Genomic DNA, 17,398 nt, shown 5'->3' with positions numbered 1-17,398 from the left:
AACCATTTCTTCCACGGCCCTCTTCCTCCCTGTGCCCCTGAACCAGAATCAAACCCAGGACCCTCCAGTCTGCAGGATGATGCTCTATCCACTGAGCCAAACCAGTGAGGACAGTATTTTTTATTAAAGTCTTTGTGTCTTGGCCAGGAAAGAAAAAATCTCTTCAGCATAGTACCCCAGGAAGTGTCTATCAGGAGTGAAGACAGCATGACAAAAATAACATCTGTCATTTTTGCTTGGCCCTCAAAATTTCTATGCTCTCTTTAATTAAAATCCTTTTTCACCTTATAAACCTATACAAGCAAAAGGGGGCAGTTACTATAAAATTAGATTTAGATTTAATAACAAAATTAGATTTAGATTTAATAACCATTTAATAACAAAAATTATCATCCATATAGCATTTATTTATTTATGAAAAAAATCAAACACTTACTCTGTCATTGACACTACTGTAGACATTGGGTTCTGATAATGAACAAATACCTAAAAATGTACACATTTCATGGAGTTTACATTCAAATTGGAGAGACAGCAAATGCAGTGAATAAATTAAATATCAATATGCTATAGAGAAGCAAATTCTAAAATAACAAGAAATAATGAAAGGAAAGGAGGATAGTGTGTGTGTGGTGGGGGGTGGGGGGGAGGGGAGAGGGGGAATAAAAATCTTAGAGTGACCAAGTAAATTACTTGGAGAAAAGAGGTCTTTACTCCAAATGTGTGGGATGAACATTTTTTTAAAGGCAGACAGGAAAAATAAGTGCCAAAGCCCTATTGTCTGTTGTCTGGGATATTCAAGGTACACTAAAGAGAGCAGTGTGATTGGAGAAGAGTAAACAAGAAAATGGCTTGAAATATAGGATGTAGCATTTTGAATTTCCTGCATGCCTTATATAATAATTGTATTGATTTTTTTCAATAGTCTTTCAGCACAATAGATATTAATACATTCTTTTACACAGGTAAAGACAGAATCAAAAAGTTATATGATTTACCTAATGTCTACTCTTTAGTAAATTGCGCCATTCTCCCTGAGATCCAGTTTTCTGAATTTCAAATACATCACAAATTCTGTTAATTAAAGAAATAGCTAATGTTTGAAATGCAAACGATCCTGCCACAGAGTATCCTTGGCACCTGACGCAAAACAGCGTGCAGACCATGTCTTGCCAGTAAAATCACTATTTCAGCAGCTTAAATCAAGCTGGGTATCTTATCTGTGGTTTGTTCATCCATGACAATGCTCTGCTTGATATGTATTTCAATGTACTAGAGGCAAAATTTTACTTGCGTTCACAAGATATTGCTAACCATACATTTAAAAATGGAATGTATGCTTGTCAGATTGTAGATGTCCTTTCTCTAAGGTAGGGGTGTCGAACTCAATCAGAGAAGGGGCCAAAATCTAAAATCCAGCCTAAATCGCGGGCCAAATGGTTTACTGAACAGTCATAAACTGTCATTGTGATGGAAACGCAGCGGAGTGCAGTGATGACAGCGCGGTGCGGGCCACATTGCAAGGCCTGGCGGGACAGATTTGGCCCGCGGGCCTTGTGTTTGACACATGTGCTCTAAGGGATCTTTGAATCAAGGAGAGTCACCATTACAAAAGTAATCATTGGAATTTACTGTTTAGGTATCATCTTTTATTTTTGTCTTTCTTAATAATTGAACATAAAGCAGATGAGCTGATGTCCCAGGCATACCTCATTTGAAGGTATCATTTCACAGCTATTTTTTACATTTAATTATTTACAAATTTGTTTCAACTCAATTAGATAGTTAATCCTTATTTTCTCTTCAACAGAATCAATAATTTTAATTTTCTACTTATTTAAACAAAGTAGCTGTGTATCCTTCTTTAGGATTTCCATTCTGGAATTGGCAGGGCTGACCAGCAACCCCTGAGTGACAGAGGCACAGGTTACAGAGGCACAGTTTGGGGAGGGCTCAGGGGCTCCTGGCTCTAGTAGCCAGAGCAGCCTTGAATACCTGCCTTGTTAGCCTCTTATAGCAGTTTTTACCAAGATACAATCCTTGGTGTGAGTAATCTTGGGAGGACACACGTGTTTACATTGTCCTCTAGGCAAGGGCATCCAGGGATTGAGCATAAGGACTCCAGTAAACACCCGGGGATCTGCACATGCACAGACTTGTTTGGAAAGGTCAAGGAACAATTAGGGGCTTTGCCTTCAACACTCCCCTAAGTCTTCCGTAAGTCAAAATTCTAGTAATCAGGGCAGGCAGCCTTCCACACACTTCCCTTTTATCAAAATGTCCACCTTACAACTTTCCAACCAAGTCAGGTGTGCTCCCCAACCAGGAATAATTACCCACAGATAAACATATAAATGCCAGTAACTATGAATCTTAGAAAATGCTTCAGTGCAGTCCCCTATGGAGAAGCACCTATAAAAGTTCATCTGTAGTTTATATGCACCCCTATGTTCATAGCAGCACAATCTACAATAGCCAGAATTTGGAAACAGCCTAGGTGCCCGTCAGCAGATGATTGGATCAAAAACTATGGTACATCTATACAATGGAATACTATGCTGCCTTAAAAAAGAAGGAATTCTCATCATTTGCAGCAACCTGGATGGAATTGGAGAACATCATGCTGAGTGAAATAAGCCAATCAATGAAAGAGAAACACCACATGACCTCACTCATTTGTGGATGATAAATAACATTATAAATTGATGAACCAAGAGACAGATATAGAGACAGTAAAGCAACAGGCAGACTGTCAAATTACAGTGGGGAGGGGAGGAAGATCTGGGGGAGAAAATAGATCAACCGAAGGACTTGTGTACATGCATATAAGTACAACCAATGGACATAAAACTCTGGGGAAGGAGGGTATGTATGGGAGGGAGGGAGGGAGGCAAAAAAAATCAATAAAATATATTAAATAAATAAATAAATAAAAATAAAAGTTCATCTGTAGCTGCAGTCTAGAGAAATCAGTGCTTGCTTTTCTTGATTCATGACCCATATTGCAAAAACAATGTTGATTTTCTCTGTCTACTTACTTAGTACATATAATGAATCTCTTAATTATTTGACACATGAATCTTTTGAGTAGTTATTTAGGATGACTACCTCTACCTTTGGGCTGCAACATGAAGCACCGACATTAAATATTCATAGTCTCAAAGCATATATCTAAGTGGCATCACTCAAAATATATTGCCCAATCATAATGAAAATATACCTAGGCTTTTTCAGTGATGAGCAAATGAAAAACAGATATAAGGTTCAGTTGTTTTATAAGCTTCAGCAAAGGGCAATAGATTATTAAAACAATTCCTACATTCTGAGTTTCAACTGTCTTTGAAAACAAAACACACACACACACACACACAAAAAAAATACTGCACCAACAACAACTACTTTGTTCTGCACACAAAACAAATCATAAACTTTGTTCTGCACACCATCCCAGAGCTTAAATATTTGATTTAGGTATGGAATAGTGAGAGAAAGTCTCAGCGTATTATTGCATAAAAGCAGCAAATTTATTGTCAGTCAATATGAATAATTCTAGGATTGCATCTACCTTGTTTTGATTATTTTTTTTTTTTTTTTTTACAAAATTTGGATCAAGAGTCATTGGGTAAAGTATTTTTTAAAGTAGATTATTTTTACATTAGATATTTAATTGTGAAATTGACAAAATTGTTTTTATTTTACAGTCTCACAGATATCATTCTGCACCATTTTTTTTTCAATATAAGATGTCAAGGAATAATATTGACAGTAGTTTTATTTGGTTTAATAAGACAATTAGACAATTTAGACATTTTGTTGACTGACCGTAATTTAGAATATAGGTAAGTTAATAAATAAAAAATAAACTTCTCATAATTCCATGAAATACATAATTATATCTTAGCTCTGAGTTTCTGTGATTTTATCCACCTGGGAGTTTCATTTGTCCTTGTCTGGCTTTCTTCAGTCATAGCTTAGAAGGTAGTTTTGTATGATATCTTAAAAAAAAATTCCTAGGATTGGGTTAGTTATCACTCTGTGTATTCCTTTAAGAAACTGTGGGCAAGCACACATCAAAGCAGACATCTGATTAAAAATTATTGATTTTCTGATTCAACCACCAGAGTTTTGTAACTGGTTTCTTATTCAATAAGAGTCCTATTCAAAAACAATCTTTAATATGTAGTAGGTTATTAAAGACATTTTTAACTAAATAACAAATAAAAAGCTATGCTATCTTGGCAGATGATTTGAAGTGAAACCCTATATAATAAAATCCTAATATGCAAATTGACCAAGCAATCAGCAGAACAACTGGTCACAGGAGTGATCACTATGACACACACTGACCATCAGGGGGTACACTGACCACCAGGGGGCAGATGCTCAACATGTCTGGAGAAAAAAGAGACTTGCAGTTGCCATTGTAGGGTGAGGATGGCCAGCAGGCAACACCAGGCTGCCAGCCAAGGTGGGTGCCAGTGGGGCACCCCCAATTGTCCTGCTTGCCAGGCCCCCCATAGGTGGCCCTGATCACTAGCCATGCCTAGGGATCCTACCCTCTATATTGGGAACAGTCTCTAGGTTTAAAAATTAAAACCTGGCAAGGCTGGTCTAACACTAAAAAAGCAGGATGATGCAGCACTGACATGCATGGACTCTGGCTTGCACATTTTGTAGTCAGCCCTGATTCTGACACGTATAACTGTGTGACAAAGTCAATTACTTAACTTCTCTCTGCTCCTGTTTTTCCACCCATAAGATGGGATAAATGGTACCACTGCCTCAGAAGGATCATGTTATGTACTACTTTATAATCAGACCAAAAAAATGTAGCTGCCCATACAACAGCAAGATGCCTTTCACCTGTATGAAAAGTATGCTCACTGGTGCACGCAGCATCCCGGATTGTGAGAGGGATGTCAGACTGCTGGTTTAGGCCCAACATCCCCAGAGGGGTACCAGATTGCAAGAGGATACAGGCCAGGCTGAGGGACCCCCACTCTGTGCTCAAATCTCATGCACCATGCCTCTAGTAAATAAATAAAATGCCTTTTATGGATTTGACACTATAAAATGTCATCAGTAATACACCATATTGCTTGGTACTTTGCAGCATACAAAAACATTGATGTAAAAATGGACCACATTTCTTAATTGTTTTTAAAATACAATTGAATGCATACATTTAAATGGATTTTTGTTTTCTTATTTAAAATAATTTAAAATAGTTTAAGAATGCAAATTATAATAATTCCTCTATACATCTTCCTAAATGGTAGAAATGCATGTTGATATTTATTTTTATCCAATTATAATTACATTAAATGTATGATTTATTATAGATTCATTTAAACACATGCTACATGACAGGCAATCTTCTTAAAGATCTATTATTTTTTTTCTGGCCAATGTAGCCCAGAGCATTATCCCAATATGCCAAGTTTGGGGTTGGATTTCCAGTAAAGGCACACAAGAATCAACCAATGAATGCATAAATAAGTGGAACAATAAATCTCTCTCTATATTTTTTCTCTCTTTCTCTCTCACCCTTCATTGCTCTCTCTCAAAATAAATCAATAAATAAAAAAATAAAAAGAATTTATTATATCTATAACTGCAACAATTGAATGAGATCCATTTATAATTAATGTTTTTATGCTTGTCATTTGTTAAAAATTTAAACTATCAATAGAATTTCTTATCATTATTAAACTTAACAATTAGTGGTCAGTAAGGCAAAATTCTAATCATATGATTGAGCTCCTGTGATTACTGTGACAATTGAGAATCAGACAAATTCAAAAGAAACTAAGGAAGATTCCTGATCAATCCTTTTATAAATATTTTCCTTGAGAACAGAGAATGTTCTATGTTCAGCCTTAAATTTATACCCTTATGATATTTCCCATCACAATGAAGATACTCAATTCATATTTGTTAAAATAATTAATAGCATTATTAATGTTACTGGAGGCTCGGTGCATGAAAATCGTTCATTCAGGGGGGATGTCCCTCAGCCCAGCCAGAACCCTCGCCAATCTGGGATCCCTTGGGGGATGTCAAACTGCTGGTTTAGGCCACATCCCCAGAAACATCCCTCTCACAATCCGGGACTGATGGCTCCCAACTGCTCACCTGCCTGCCTGCCTGATGGCCCCTAACCACTCCCCTGCCATCCTGATCAATGCCTAGCTGCTTTCCTGCCAGGGCAATTGCCCCCAACTTCCCTCCCCTGCTGGCCTGGTTGCATTCTGCTCAAATTATTCCCTCATATGTCAATCATGTTGGAACAAGTCCACATTTTCAAAACAGGCTTTAAGCTGAACTGACAGCAGTATGTCTTTACTTTCAGAAAAGTAATTTTGAACTCCTGTTATATCTCTTGAGCATATACTTTATTTGTCTTAGTAGACATATATTTGATATACTATATATTTAGTATATTATATATATACTTAGAGATACTTTATCTATCACTCATAATTATGCCTCTCATGGCCTTTAGACTTTTAGGTAGCTATGGAAGTTCCTTTATTTGAAGTTGCTTGCTCTTATTCCATGAGCCACAATACAATTTTCATCTATATTTAAAAATGCCCAGAATAATTACTTCACATAAGTATTTCTAAAAAGATAAATAAATGAAAATGACAATCCATATGTGCTATGGTAACTTTGATTCTTTAAGGATAATAATACTATAAAAAAGTAGAGAGCGACCCTTACCAACTCCCCCTCCCCCCGCAACATGGCAGGCGCCTGAACCTTCTCCCATTCTGAGGGAGGTCTCCTGCCCCCATGGCTGCTTTGCTTCTCATGCACAGCTCAAATTGGGACCCAGGTAACAGACAGAGACTTGGCTGACAGCAGCTGCCCTCTCACTGCAACAAGACTTGTTTGAGAGGTCTCATACCCATGGTGTGGGCAAGTGGGTTTTTAATATCCAAGTCCAGCCTAGTAGCAGGTATGCTCAGGCCCTTCTCAAGAAGGGAAATAATCAATTCCACTAATAAACACATGGTAAATAAGATTGTTGCTGGAGTGTTGAGTTTGACAGATGAATAGTAGCCAATTTCTCAGAGGAAATTAATGTGGCTAATGGAAATAAATGAATATTCTAGAAAAACTGATTGTACTGTTCAAAAAGCTGTTCCTAAAGTGTTAAGAAAAATTTTTATTGGCAGAGTGTCCCATGGTAAAATTGCACAACAAGTTATGAACCTAAAGTAGTCATAGTGTAGCGCAAATAATTTAAAATGTAAAAGCTATCAAGACTACACTATATAATTTCCAAAAGTCTCCTATTATTTAATGTAAAAAAAGGGGGGGTGACAGTAGAAGAATATCATGTAAGGAAATATATCCTGAGAATAATTTACATCTAAAAAATTTGTACTTTAGAAAATTAACCTTCATTCGAAATGTTAATAGCAAGATACCCATGAAAATACACACACGGTGACAAAACAAGCCAGGGGGAAATTATTTGGGGGGGTAGGGATGAAAAAGAATCCCAAATCAAATTTAAAGAAAATATCCCTTTATTAACTTTTGGTCAAGAATATGTTTGTATATTTTCAGAAAACAACTCCAAGACCATCTGGAATCCTGTAACAGAGAGGAATAGACAGAAGTGCTCCAGCCATGAAGACAGAAAAGACACAATTCAGAGATGGAAGATGCTGACGACACCTCACATACCAGCAGACAGCAGCTGCGTGTTGCTGAAGGATGCCCAGAACCAAACCAGAGACGTTCAGACCTGCATCACCACCATTTGTCCACCAACCAGATCTGAAATATCATGGCTGACATATACACATAAAGAACTATTTGACATTGAAATTGGGACTCAAAAGAATTGTTGGACCAGAAAGGAACTCACTACAGACTGATTCATTTGCCTCTCAGCATAATTATTATGGCTTATTGCAGTTTAGGTTCTTACAATGGTATTTCTTGGATCACATGATCTCACATATCTAGAGGAAATAATGAACAACATAAACAGATCCAGAGAAAGAGAAGCAGCGATCAGACTCTCAAACCTCAGAGGGAAAGTAAGGGAGAATGGGGGTAAGGGGAAGAGATCAACCAAAGGACTTGTGTCGATGCATATAGGCCTAGCCAGTGGCCATGGACAACAGGGCGGTGGGGGCACATGTAGGGAGGGGTTTGGGATGGGAATGGGGAGATAAGGACAATTATGTGAGACCATATCAATAAAATAAATTTTAAAAAGTAGAGAGCATCTAAATAAAATCATTATATAAATTCCCAAACTTTTTATTTTACATATTTAAGAACTCTTAATCAAAAGGTGTCTTTTGTATTCTTGGCTGGCCATAATTTGCTCATTCTTATTCTAAGGATATTTTTCAGTAGATCTTGTGCTTCTTTTATCCCAAATCATTCTCATTTGTGTCACTTTCTTAGGCTAAAAGCCTGTTAAAAACTAAAGATTCTTAACCTATGCATAAGATCAAGTTAAAGATCATTTTCTCTCCCAGGTCTTTGTTGATGAAGGTTTCTCAAGGAAATGTTTTCCTCCAACATGGTCGTCAACCTTCTTACAAATTGTAAATATCATCTCCCTTTATTTTCTTGGCACTGCTGACTTTTTTTTTTCTTCCTGAATTCAAAAAACAAGTGAGTATTATTGCTATAATTGAACTAATTATTTTGAGAGAGGAGTATGAGAAAGCAAAAAAATAAATACCGTATTTTCCAGCATATAAGACGACCCCCTAATTTTACAGTTAAAACATAGGTTTAGGCCTATATTCACTGTATAAGACTACCCCCCACTTCAAAGAAAAGACTTACTTTGCTGTCAAGATATGCAGGTAATTTTTGTGCAATTTTGGTCTTTTGCCCCCGATTTTCGGGTGACTTTTTTTTGTTTCAAAGGTCGTCTTATACGCCAGAAAATACAGTATCTTTAAAGATCTACAATGTACAAGGTGTGGGCTAACTGACTATATATTTTTGGCCAATCAATTTCCCCCAAAATTTCTCTAGGCAGGGATTTTTGTCTAATTTTTAATGTCGTATTTTAGAATAATGCTTTGTTACAGTATGGCAAAAGTCAGGTAGATTTAGTTCCTGAATAACTCACTTAGGTTCTCTTCTATCCTCTAACTGTGTCAGCTAAAAATATAATTTATATACTTATTATCTAGACGTTGTTTTTTTTAGAAAATTGATACAATTATAAAACATGAATGCTTACATTCTTTTTGGCATTAGGTTTAGTTAATTCATAAATCTTAATAAGTGAAGTCTACTAATAAATTATAGAAATTACTATATCTTCTTAAGTCAACAATGCTGGATTGTTTTATGAATTTTGAAACTCATCTTCACATTCGGAAGTGCATTAGTCAACAAAGCATCCACTTCTCAAGATACCTTAGGTTTGCAAGAAGTGTTCATTATTTACATTTCTAAGTGCTCAGCTTCTTTGAAAGTTCCTGACAAACCAGATAAGGCAGCTATTCCTCATGCAGGAGAGTTTGCAAGCATGGCTTTTGTTCTTTCAATTGCAAGAGATAAATGGAAAAAATGAAGAATTCTTAAAAGCTTTGTTGAGGTACAGGTTTTATTTGATAATCAGACAGCATCTTAGCTGAATAGAAAGAAACTGTACAGCACTTCATATTCTTTATGCAATGAAAATAGTTTTGCCTTCCTAATCTTGAAATGGCTAGTCAAATTAATTAAGGAATTCATAAAGTTAGTTAAGGAATTTATAAAGATTGAATTACATTAGCCCTTTCATTTTATCTCTTTTAAATTCTATTGTAATAAATAATTCTAACCATGCTGAACAATATTTTAGTGGTGATCACTATTGGTACTTATGTATGTTCTCATAGTTTATTCTTTTTCATGTTTGTTGGCTAGTTTATAGGGCATGTTTTTGTCAGTAATCATAAATTTATAGAGTGCTGGGGACGAGGCGATATATTTTGGTTTATGGAATGCCAGTATGGTATCACATGTTTATAGAAGCTCCATGTGCTATTGCATTGGCAGATATTACAATGGTGGTTGATGGCTTTTTCATTATCTGTATAGCAATAATCATCTCTTACTGCTTTGATTTCTCAATACAACAAAATGAATTTAACAGAAAACCATATGTAATATATGCACTTGCTCAACATGAATGTTTATTATATTTTGTAGCTTATAAGCAAGAATATTTATTAATTATATTCAGGAACTAAATATTATCATATAACACATTACTTTGGCAATATATCAAAAAGCCTGAACTTTATGTTTTTAAATATATTTATTAACAGAATATCTGTCTCTTGGTTCACAGAGAATCTGCTTTGATTAAATATTAAGTGAAAGAAACTGAGTAGCATGTAATTAACTTTTTTCAAATAAACCTAATTAGAAATAAAATAGCCACAAATTGATGCATATGAACATTGTAATTAAGAAAAAATAGCGCAGATAATCCTACAAAAGTGGCAGAGAGATTTATTCTTGATGAAATCATGGGCAGCTGTGGCTAATTTCAATTTCTGAGTCTAATAACAGAATAATAATTATATACAAAATATATTTTTTTATTTTTAGAATTTAAAAATCATTGCACAAATATGTACATTAAATGCTTAATGGTTCCAAAAATATATATAATGAAATTATTAATAATTTTATCTACTTGAGTAAGCATTCAAAATTATATTTATTAATAAAAAACAAAACAGATCAGAAAGTGGTTTTTCAAAACAACTAATATCATACCTAAGCTAATATCCACATTTTATACAATGAATACTTACAAATATTAATTCTCAGCTTTTTGACTCTGCAGTACTGATAGCCTTTGGCCAACTTGGAAATGTATATGAAGAGATAAAACATAAAGATCTATTCCCCCAGAACCTCTAAACTGAGGACCTTATTTTCTAAAGGTTTATTTTTGATAATTTAGGAAGAAAGTATAGGGAAGTAACTGTTTCACCTACAGAAACCTCCTGATTTTTATGCCAGAAGTAGTTTAGACTTTGCATTGCTGTCTGTATCTGTGACTTCATCCATTTCAGAGCTCCCTGAATCTGATCTGTAAATGTGTAAGGAACTTTCAAAGAAGCTGAGCACTTAGAAATGTAAATAACTGTAGGTAATATATTAAACATAATCCTTTTCTTACATATGCATATATCTAATGCTTTCTAGTAATTTTGCACTTCTAGATCAACCTGTAATATTTTCTCTGATTATTTTGTCTTTTATTGATAGTTTACACTTTTATATTACTATTATTATTAATATTTTATTGATTAAGGAAGAGAGAGATAGAAACATGAATGATGAGAGAGAATCATCCATCAGCTGCCTCCTGCAGGTCATACACCAGGGATTGGGCCCACAACCAGAGCATTGACCTGACTGGGGATTGTACAGACTGAGCCAAGCCAACTGGGCTATATTTTTATATTATTTACTAGAGGCCCAGTGCACGAATTTGTGCACAGGTGAGGTCCCTCGGCCTGGCAGGTGATCAAGGCATCTTGGGCCTGGCAAGCAAGGGGGAGGGGAGGGTCCGTGGGAGGTTGGCCAACCTTCTACCCCATCAGGGACAATCTATGGGTCGACCAGGGGGCGGGGCCACAGGAGTTTGGCTGTGGGAGTGCACTGACCATCACGGGGCAGCTCCTCATTGAGTGTCTCGCCCCTGGTGGTCAGTGCACATATTAGCAACTGGTCGACCAGTTGTTTTGGTTGTTCCATTGTGACGGTCTCTTAGGCTTTTATATATGAAGATTGTGGATTCATATATATTTAAATACATTGAATATTCAACTTAATTAGTGAGAAAATTGATTCAATTCAGATGGACTCTCTTAGCAAATAAAAAGAGGCCATAATACAAGAAAAATAGTACATATTGCACATGAGAGAAAGATCGCACCTGCTCTGGGCCTATTCCTAGCCATAAAGCATCTTTCCATAAACTAGGAAGAAGACTTCTCTTTCTGGATGGATGCAGCCCTACAGTTAGCTGACTTGGTGAATAGAAAGTACTCTGTCAGGAAAATTGTCCTGAAGGCATGACTTATAGTGCAGAGCACCAACTTCTTCTATTTCTTATATCCCCTTTTGCCTGGAATCTCTGTATAATACACAAATGGCATAAACTGCATGAACCTTCTGCTTGCAGCACTTCATTTATCCACTATCACAAAATAAATTTCTTTCTCAGAGACACCTCCCTCCCTGTCAAGCATAATCTAAAAGTATAGTCCGGCAATGATGTTATTTGATGTTATTAAATCACATAAACTTCAAAATACATTAGTTTATAGGGTTAAAATTTCTACCCAAATTCAAATTCTATACATGCCTTCCAGAGAGTTTCCTTTAAAATTGCAAGATAACTATGCTTCTCTTGGTAGTAGTACCTATGAATCTGTTTTTTTCAAAATACTGAACATTATGTTTTCAAATATTTGAACCCTCTTTGTGTGGAATCCGAGGGAAAATGCTGGAGCATAACATAGTGGAAACTAAGATTTTTGTCTCTAATTTGAAAAATTCCCCTTCTTCTGGGCCCTTCCCTTTTACTAATGAAAATTTTGACTCGTTTTTAACAAAACAAATTGAGAGAAAAAAATCCCCTAGATTTTGCCTCATGTTGGCCTATAAATCATTTCCAAAACCTAAGACATCTCCTATGTGTAGGCTTTAACTTACATGTTGTCCCGCTTGGAATTCCATAGCTTTCTATAATCCTCACTATTAATATAAACTCAATACATCCCTCTTATATTGTTAGCCTTTTCTCAGACTTCCAAAGAACTCGCAACACATTCTGTTCCTACTCTTCTAAGAATATGCTGCATCATTTGTCCTGACTCCATTGATACACTTTGAAATTTCCTTCTTTGTAGATGCCTTCTGCCAGAATGTAATATTAGTAGAACAACATTTATGGAGAACTTACAATGTAGAGGCTTTATGATAAATTATTTTCCATCTTTAACAACAAAAACAACCTCAACAATACAGGGTGAGTCAAAAGTAGGTTTATAGTTGTTTGAATTGAAAATAATACAATAATGATTAAATAATCCAAAAATAAACTCTGTATTTCACATACTCACAGCTATAAGCCTAGTTCTGCTCCATCCTGTAAATATCATTGTTTACTTTTATTCCTCTTCTCAGTAATGTTCTTGTTGAAAGAGAAATTAACTCTGCCCAAGTCCAGTTCCTTTCTACCCTCAGTACTACATGTAAAATCCACAAATGGCTAATGCTCATATCCAAAAGTCATATTTCATTCTATTTGCTTCAATTGTTTGGAAAATTAAAATAAAATTCCTCTTTTTTTTGCAATGATTGTCTTCATTATGTTTCAAGAGGCCAATCTCTCCCTCAGTCTTTTTATAATATGCCTTTACCACCTTACTCTCCAATAGACTACTATACTTTCCTTTGTCCACCAATAAGTCATTTGTGCATTAGGTTTTCTCTGAGACTTTCTTCTTTTCAAACTCTGTGTTGTTTCCTTGCACACTCTGAAAAGTGTCAATAGTTATGAAGCAGAGAAAACTCTGAATTCTTATTTGTACATTTCAAAAGGCAAAAATAATCATAGCTAATACAACACAGTAATCTTTACCTTCATGATTATATTTGAAATGTGTAATAAGAACCATTTAAAATTATACCACACATCTTATGCCTTTGAGACTATATATAGGAATAAAACTAACTTAGAAGGCTTAATAAAAGGATTGCATTTCTCTAATTTTTAATGAGTTCATGTCTTTCCTGTCAGTTCTACTGGCAGTAACTAATTTGAATTCCCATATTAAATACAGAGTGAGCATTCAAAAAGAAAATTCTTAGTATCTCAAATATTGGCCACTGACCCTTAGGCTCTCATTTATTGTCTGCTTCTGCAGATTACTGAATTGGCTAATTATCTACCAAACATTGTGTCAAGAATTCATTTCTGTTAAAAACTGATAATGTCCAAGTAGGAATAAAATATTTATCTACAACATGTATTTGTAGAATAAAATTGCCCTGTGTTGTGTTGTGTGTGTGTGTTTTCATAATAAACACACACACACACAAAATAATCCTAAAACAAACAGAAACAAAAAAACAAAAACCTCTTAGTGACAGTATGAGTTTCTTCTGTCCACAAGTGGCCTTGCTAATGACAGCATGGGTTTACAATCACCAAAGTGAATTGCATCTGTTGAAATAAAATGAGTTGGTTTGTGAATATAATACGTACATTAATTGAATGGATGGCATTTTCTAGATAAGAGTCAACATTTTTACTGTTTCTTTGCTTCTAGAAAAAGTAAAAAGTAAATTACCTTAAAACAATCCTGCAAAACACTGACATTAGCAAAAGACATGATTGCTTGGAAACGGGGTGACATGTATGTCAATGGCTTCATTATAAGTTTAATTAATGCTTGTATAAAGTTTGAAGTTCACTTATAGATGGCACTCTCACAAGTGTATCTGAAGCCTCTGAGAGTCAAAAGAACTGTCATACACTGCTGTCTGTGGCTTTTGTTGTCTTTTTTAACTACGCAGGGGTAAGAACATATGGTCTGTTATAGTTTATGCACTATAATAAGAAATACATGGGTGTGAGGAGGGGAGGAGACATTTGGAAAATTTGGTATTTTTTTATCAACATTAAGAACTGATACTATTGGAATATTTATTTCTAAATGCAATTTAAGGAGTATATATATTCTACATAGTAAGGGATTGATTGAAATACAGTTAAACAAAAGAACAAAGCAAAATAAATCAATAAGAAATAATACTGTTTTACTAATGAAGTCACAATATTCTCTTATTTTTGAGTGAAAAAGTCCAATATGTTTTACCTACACAGTTAATTCTTTCACTTTGTTACTTCAGATGAAGCTCATAGCATTAGTATTATTTCATAATATATATAACTAGTTAAATCTCCCACTTTATTTTAAGCCAGGCTTTGAGTCAGTAAGAGAGTAATATGCTGTGGTGTCATGCAATATGATATGACCTATAATAATAAAAGGGTAATATGCTAATTAGACCAGATATCCTTCTGGAGGTGGTTCTAGATGACCTGGCAAAGCCGGGGCTATGAGAGAAGCAGGGTCCTGGGCATCAAAGGGAAGCAGTGCTGGCCGCCAGGGGAAGGAAGGCCTACTCTTGCAGGAATTTCATGCATTGGGCCTCTAGTATAACATAACATAACATAACATAACATAATATTGATAATGTTATAACAACCATGATCCATCTTTTGGATTAATTATGGAATTCTATCTTAGAAGAAAAGAATATTAAATCTGTGTTGCATTGTTTGGAACAGAGGTATATGATTCAGTAAAAAAAGAAAGGTAAACAAAATTCAAGGCAATTTCAGGCATCCTATGATGAAAAACTATTGATATGATTAAATAAAAACAGGATTTATGACATGATCAAATTAAACAAACATAAAGGCATACATGTTATAATGTTTATGCATATTATCCTGAAATCCTGTATGTTTAATTTGAAAAAAAAATCAAATGTACACAGTGAACATGCACATACGAGGCTTTTGATTTATCCCCCATAACATCCACTATGGTACTTTTTGCTGAGCCTGAAACTATCCAGGATTCCACGGGGCACACAAAGTATGTATTGACTAAGTCAGTACAATAAGCTTGGCACCTAGATGTAAGCACTAATGCACATAGTAAGGCAGAAGTTCATAGAGAGGGGGGGGGGAAAAAGAAAAAACAGGGAATACAGTATTTGACATTATGTAGATTTAAATCTGATTTGGCTCACCAGTTACTAATTTTATGCTTTCTATATCTGTAATATTGGGACTAGAGGCCCGATGAATGAATGAAAATTCATGCACGAATGGGCCTTCGTTCCCCTGGCTGATGGGAAGGCCTTCACTCTGGCCAGAGCAGGCTTCCACTCCATCCCAGGGCTGCCTCTCTGCCTTCCCACACTGCCCAGAGGCCCTGAGCAGCTGGGATGGTGCAGAACGCCCACATCATCACCATGGCCATCCCTGGCCGCTCAGCACCTGCATACACAAATTAACCCCCAATTTTTATTGTGTTAATTTGCATACTCACTCCTGATTGGCTGGTGGGCATTGTGAAAGTAAGGTCAATTATTTAGCATGTTACTCTTTTATTAAATAGACTAGAGGCCCAGTGCATGAAATTCATGCCCAGGGGTGTGTCCCTCAGCCCAGCCTGCACCCTCTCCAATCTGGGACCCCTAGAGGGACCCCTATTCCGGACCTAAATGGGAAGTCAGACATCCCTTTCACAACCCAGGACTTCTGGCTCCCAAACTGCTTGCCTGACTGCCTTCCTGATTTCTCCTAACCACCTCTGCCTGCCAGCCTGATCACCCCATAAGCATTCCCCTGCCAGCCTGATTGCCCCTATCTGCCTTCCCCTGCAGGCCTGGTCGTCCCCAACTGTACTCCCCAGCAGGCCTGATCCTCCCCCAACTGCTCTCCTCTGTTTGTCTGGTCACCCCCAACTGTCCTCCCCTGTAGGCTTGATCACCTCCAACTAACCTCTCTTGCAGGCATGGTCCTTCCCAGATGCCTTCCCCTGCTGGCCATCTTGTGGTAGCCATCTTGTTTCCACATAGGGGCACCCATCTTGTGTGTTTGTCAATTGGCATATTACTCTTTTATTAGATAGGATAGAGGCCTGGTGCATAAGTGGTTGCCCTAAAGAGTGTCCTGGATCATGGTGGGTGTTCCCTTGGGGTGTAGGGTAGCCTGGGTGAGGGGCCTGTGGTGGTTTGCAGGCCTGCCACACCCCCAGCTACCCAAGCAGAGGCCATGGTATCTGGGATTTATTTATCTTCTATAATTAAAATGTTGTACCCTTGAACGAGGCCAGAGCAGGCCAGGCTGGGTGGGAAGCTTGGCTTTCTCCATCACCTGGGGCAACCTGCTCTCTCCAACTCCATGGCTGCCACTATTTTTGTTGGGATTATTTATCTTCAATAATTGAAACTTTGTAGCCTTGAGTGGAGGCTAGGGCCGGCCAGGGAGGGAAGCTTGGCTTCCTCCATTGCCAGGGAAACCCAAGACTCCTACTTGCTCCATGGCTGCAGCCATCTTGGTTGAGTTAATTTGCATACTCTATTGTAATTTCCTGGTGGGTGTAATGGAGTACAGTCAATTTGCATGTTTTTTTTATTAGTGTAGATTCTATTATCCATACAATTTTTAAATATCAAGTATAAAGTCCTACACAAGGTAGAAATTTAATATTTTAAAATATTAAATGCATTTGTCCAAATAAACTTGGAGCAATGACCATTCATTGTGGTGACTAATATGAGCTTTGTTCAGGGGAGGTATACC

The sequence above is a fragment of the Pipistrellus kuhlii genome, unplaced genomic scaffold, assembly GCF_014108245.1.
Source record: "Pipistrellus kuhlii isolate mPipKuh1 unplaced genomic scaffold, mPipKuh1.p scaffold_m20_p_3, whole genome shotgun sequence".
Classification (NCBI taxonomy): domain Eukaryota; kingdom Metazoa; phylum Chordata; class Mammalia; order Chiroptera; family Vespertilionidae; genus Pipistrellus; species Pipistrellus kuhlii.
The sequence above is the reverse complement of the archived record's forward strand: the minus strand, read 5'-3'. Positions refer to the sequence as shown.